Here is a 6,312-nt window from a genome sequence, read left to right on the forward strand (position 1 = left end):
AGAAGTGGTGATCGATGAAACTAAATTTTTCGTAAGTGCCATATATATAGGAGGGGCCTTTAATACCGGTTGGAGCCACCAACCGGTACTAAAGGCCAATTTTCGCCAGGCCAAGGGGGGGGGGGCAACTGCCCCTTTAGTACCGGTTCGTGGCTCCAACCGGTACTAAAGGGGGCCTTTAGTACCGGTTGGAGCCACGACCCGGTACTAAAGGGGTGCGCTGGCGCAGGAGCGGTGCGGGCAAGTTTAGTCCCACCTCGCTAGCCGAGGGGCGCCCGCACCAGTTTAAAAGCCCCGGCGCGGCTGCTGTCTCGATTTCCTCTCTATAGCAGGCTTCTGGGCCTAACTTCGGCGCGCTGCTCCGTGAGCCTGCTGGCCTTCTGGGCCTGTATTTGCAAACCCTAGGTCTGGCAGGCCCACTGGGCAGCGCCCCAATAAATTTTTATGTAATTTTCTTCTATTTATTTCTGAGTAATTTTTTTTGTTGTATTTAGTTTCTTTGTGAATATAAAAAAATTATATAGTTTTTTCTTTTCTGCATTATTTATTTTCTGCTATTTATTTTGAGTAATTTTTTTATATAGTTTTTGTCTTTTTTGTTTTATTTATTTTCTGTTTTATTTATTTTCTGTTTTGTCTTTTGCACATCCTATGTGGGTGAAATGATGATACCATGCCAAATTTCGATATTTTCAGAGTTCATTTTGTAGTGATTTTAAATTTCACGGTCATTTAGCTCTCTAAACAAATCGGTAAATGACTAAAAAATAGCAAATGATGTCAGAAAGTTTTGAAAATTGATGACGTCGCTTTGAATGGTGTGTACGGAACGCAAAAAAGTCTGGAGTTGTAATAAGTTTATAAAAAATGAAGTGCCCATGTAACAGATGAGTTCTCGTCAGAAACCCTGATACTTCGAAAGAGATTGTCCAGTTTGTACACGAAGTGCGTCAAGTTTTTGCCGTAACCCTCTCTACTCTTTTGCACATGCTATGTGGGTGAAATGATGATACCATGCCAAGTTTCAACATTTTCAGAGTTTATTTTGTAGTGATTTTCAATTTCATGGTCATTTAGCTCTCTAAACAAATCGGTAAATGACTAAAAAATAGCAAATGATGTCAGAAAGTGTTGAAAATTGATGACGTCACTTTGAATGGTGCGTACGAAACGCAAAAAAAGTCTGTAGTTGTAATAAGTTAAAAAAAATGAAGTGGCAGTGTAACAGATGAGTTCTCGTCCGAAACCCTGATACTCCGAAAGAGATTATCCAGTTTGTACACGAAGTGCATCCAGTTTTTGCCGTAACCCTCTCTACTCTTTTGCACATACTATGTGGGTGAAATGATGATACCATGCCAAGTTTCGACAATTTCAGAGTTCATTTTGTAGTGATTTTCAATTTCACGGTCATTTAGCTCTCTAAACAAATTGGTAAATGACTAAAAATAGCAAATGATGTCAGAAAATTTTGAAAATTGATGACGTCGCTTTGAATGGTGTGTACGGAACGCAAAAAGTCTGGAGTTGTAATAAGTTAAAAAAAATAAAGTGCCCATGTAACAGATGAGTTCTCGTCAGAAACCCTGATACTTCGAAAGAGATTGTCCAGTTTTTACACGAAGTGCTTCCAGTTTTTGCCATAACACAAGAAGTCCGGAGTTTTAATAAGTTATTAAAGATAAAAAAGAGGCACAATGCTCGTTAATTAGCTTCAAGCCTTTCGGAATAGTGCAAACTGCACTGCACATAGCTCCGTGCAGTCTACACTATTCCTCAAGGCTTAAAGCTAAGCAACGTGCAGATGAGCATTGCGCCTCTCCTTCATCGTCTCTGCACTCAGGGCTTATAAACCGCTCCTAGTGCCTCTCTCTTCGCGAGGTGGGACTAAAAAACAGCTTACTAAGAAACTATAGTACCGGTTCATGGCACGAACCGGTACTAAAGGTGCCCGTGGGGCCCCAGCCTGACCACAGCCTGACGCAGCCTAATTAGTACCGGTTCGTGACACGAACCGGTACTAAAGGTTGCTCACGAATCGGTACTAATGATCTCCGCCCGCCTAGCCATTGGAACCGGCACTAATGGACACATTAGTGCCGGCTCAAAATCAAACCGGCACTAATGTGCTTCACATTTGACCCTTTTTCTACTAGTGGAGGTGGAGAAGGCGGCGGCTAGGGTTCTAAACCCTCTATCTTTTTTAGTCTATGTTATGTTAAGTTGTAATTGAACTATGTTGGAGTTGCTTTGGGCTTGTTGGCCCTTTTCTTAAATTCTATTATTAAGTTTTCTATCTATTCTATTATTAAGTTCTTCCTAGTTTGAGCTATGTGATCGTCCTATGGGCTTGTTGGCCCTATCTATATATTAGGACTACATATTTGTTGATTATTTTTTTAGAGAGCTCGGCTTGTTAGTAGGGTTCCCTTGTTAGTAACCACCTAGTGCATGCAAGCAAGCTTTGTTAGTAGGGATGAATGAGTACAACTAAGCAAGGGAGTGGATCTTTTTTTACACAAGCCACAAATATGTAGCCACCTAGCTAGAAGAGAGGAACCAGCGGCGGTGACCGTCGCTGCATCCGTGGCGGCTGGCGTGCAAGAAAGCTACTCGGTCAGTGCATCGTGGCGGACGCATCGGCGCATGCAGGCTCGGTCGGCGCATCATGGGATCGTGGCATCGGCGCATGCAGGATCGATCGACGCATGCAGGCAGGGTTTGCTGGGTGCATGCATAGCAGGCTTCTGTCCTGGCGGCGCCCGCAGACGTTTAATGCAAGGGACGGCCCAACGGTCGAACAACGACATCACCCAACGCGGCCCCACTTGTCAGGTCCAACGGACGACACAGTCCAGCATGGCCCCACTAGTCAGAGTTAACGGTCAAGCCTTTGACCCGACGGCAACGTCCGTTGTGCACAGTTATGAGGGTTTCTAGCAAAGGAGTGGGGAAAATTGAGCAAAAGTTAAGAGCGCAGGGATGAATAAGTAGAGCTAAAGAACCAAAGGCATAGATGTAAAAAACCCTTGGATATACTGATGGCATTCGAGCTACGTGTACGCCGGAAATGTCATATGTATAGCTGGCGTATGCCATAATCGGACACCACAAACTATAGAACAGTTAGAGGTTTTGTATTTTGTCAACACGCCATTACCTAGTTTAAGGCAGCGCAAAAACCTGTCACGGTGGCGTTTTTTATTATCAATATATATATAGAGAGACGTTTGCGTCCCACACATTGGTTCAGATAAGATTACGATACATTGCATGGATACACATTGTTTCATGCATACATTAATCATTGTCTAGTTGTCATCGATCATGACTAAACATCCAACATCGTTGTGTCATGTGCACTCTGGAGATCAAAAAATAAGGTGATGTAAAATTAAAATGGTTTGTTATGAGATCTTGAAACACTGCAAAGTATAAATCCGGTTGCAGCACTATTCATTGGTAAAAGCCCATCCGCTCTGGTGTCGGCGCTCCGGTGTCGTAACCTTTCTGAAGGCATCGTCTAGGAGCTCACGGTTCGTCGTATGTGACTTCATTTCTTCGCGGTGGCGTGATCACTGTTGGAGTCCCCGGTTGCTCTTGTAGTGCTATGGGTCGTGTTGCTACGCTCAACGCCTATGTATCCTGTCTTGGGTGTGTGCGTGTGTTGTGGTGGCGTGCGTTTGTACTGGGTTGTTGTCGGTCATTGCTTTATATATAAAGCGGGGCGAAAACCTTTTTCGGTAAAAGCCCATCCGCGGTGGGCTGCTCTTTTCTTTTCCTTTTTTGAATCAATGAGCTTTTTTCGGCATTTTACGGCAAGAAGCTTAATTTGATAAGGAGTAGGAGGTTATTATGCGGGCCCTTCATTCAAGCGAGGGTACAGAGAATAAAGAACGAAATGAAGCGAGAGGCTGGGGAGGGGGAGGGGCGGGGAAAAGAGTCGAGTTGATTGACTGAGAGAAGCAAAACGAAATCCAGATTTGGCCGAAAAATGTAACGTTCGTTATGGATACCAAGTAAAACGCTATTTTTTTAAATAATACATTTTTTTAATTAATTTACACAAATATTACGCCCAAAAAATATTTTTCAAAAATAATACACCGTCGGCCCGCTGCAGGCCAATTGGGCCTAGTCAGCCCGCAGCAGGCCGACTGATCCCTTGTCGGCTGGCTGCCGACCGAATGGCCTGTCGGCCACCAGTCCAGCTCCTGTCGGCCAGCTATGGGCCGACTGGACTAATCGGCCCGGTGTAGGCCCATAGGCACTAATTGGCCAGCCGCAGGCCGACTGGTGCATGCCACCATTTTTCCCGTACAATCCCGACGTATATCACGGTCCGCCGTTTCCCACCAAAATTTTCCACTGTCAACCTCCCGCCATAGTTTCCCGCTTTGCTCGTTCCCACCATATTTTCCCGCTTTGCTCGTTCCCGCCATATTTTCCCGCTCTCTAATTCCCGCCATATTCTCCCGCTCTTTAGTTCCCGCCATTTTTTCCCGCTCTTTAGTTCCCGCCAGTATCTCCCGCCATATGTTCCCGCTACCGAGTTCCCGCCTTCCTTTATGTTCTCAACCTATGAAACCCCCTCGTCACTAACGTTGGTAAGCGTTCTAGCGTAGTCTCGTAGTCTCACCAAGATGTCCGGATATCCTTTTGATCGTAGTTTTCACAGTCGTATGTCCGAATGTCTGTTGCGTTTAGCTGCTGATTTCAGGGTTGACAACAGATTAGTTCCGTGGGAAGAACTCATCAGTAGTGACACCCTGCTGAATGAGCTGGCTCACGCATTAAGTCGGAGCGGGTGGCCTTCCAGGACCTTTGAGGAGATACGCATCGAACTTCTGAGGTTGCATGGAAGATACCTAAAGTGTGGTAGGTACCTAAATTTCGGAGCAAAACATACTTATTTATGGAGTGCCGACAGCGAGGATGAAGATGATATCTTCATGCCGCCGCTTCCGGGTTCTGCATCGTCAAAGGGCAAGAGTTCTTCATCGTCGAAGGACAAGAGTTATGCATCGTCGAAGGACAAGAGTTCATCATCGTCGAAGGGCAAGATTTCTGCATCGTCGAAGGGCAAGAGTTCTTCATCGTCGAAGGGCAAGAGTTCTTCATCGTCGAAGGGCAAGAGCTCTGCATCGATGGAGGATGACGATGATGACTTCATGTAGTTTTTATGTTGTATGTTGTAAGTTAAGTCGTATGTACCGTTTAATTTAGATGTAGTTCTATCTAGTTGTTTGTGCTGTCTTGTTGTACGAGCATTATGTTCTATCTAAATATGATGTTGTAGTTCGGATAACAGAGTACTAAAATAGAGTAGGCATATGTCTCATACATAAGTACATAGTCATTTGTCTCATACATAGAATAGACATAAGTCTCATACAGAAATAGATAGTAATGTCTCTACTGACAGATAGAAGCGTCAGTGACGACGTCTAGCTTGGCGGGGAGGCGGATCTATAGGCGGCGTCCATCCCCACCTGTCGGAGCAAATAACAATAATTGCACGCAACTTCGAAAAATAAAATGTTTGTTGAAATATACCATTGAAGCGTGCGTGCGAACGACGAACGGCGGCCTTCAATCACCGGAACCAGCCGGAAACTCCACCGAACTACCGGAGCTTCACCTCCACCACATTGCCCCAGTTTCTCCACCACCACCTCCACCTCCACCGCCGCCACAACCTCCACCAATGAGCTGAAAAAATGCTTCAACAAAATGCTCACCACGACCACCACAAGCTACCCCATCAGTAGATCGAGGTCTCTTTTGGCTCCCCTAACTATGTAGAACCCATTCACGGTGCCAAATCCATAAAAAACCGGGTCATTTTGGTGTATTAATTGGAGCTATTTCGTGTAAGAGAGAGGAGGAAGGAAGAACAGAGAGAAGAATAGAGAGATGCGCGCGGTGGGAGAAAGGAAAGGAGAAGGAGAAGGAGAAAAGAGGCAGCGCTGCGGGGCTCCCTATCGGCCAGCAGCTGACCGATCGGTCGGCAGCTGGCCGACTGGGGCGCCCATGACCCAGCCCACGCCGACAGCCAGCGTAGCGACGTGGCCCGGCCAGTAGTCGGCCCGCACGTGGCTGATTGACCACCTGTCGGCCCACAGTTGGCTGATAAGGCCCTGTCGGCCCGCTGCTGGCTGACTAGGCTCAGTCGGCCTGCTACTGGCTGATTCGGTAACATTTTCGATAATAAAAATATCAGCATAATATTTGTGCAAATTAATAAAAAATGTATTATTTAAAAAAAATAGCAAGTAAAGCAACTAGTACAAAGGTGAATCTCCCTAAGCC

Source organism: Triticum aestivum, chromosome 1D, assembly GCF_018294505.1.
Source record: "Triticum aestivum cultivar Chinese Spring chromosome 1D, IWGSC CS RefSeq v2.1, whole genome shotgun sequence".
In the NCBI taxonomy this organism is placed as follows: domain Eukaryota; kingdom Viridiplantae; phylum Streptophyta; class Magnoliopsida; order Poales; family Poaceae; genus Triticum; species Triticum aestivum.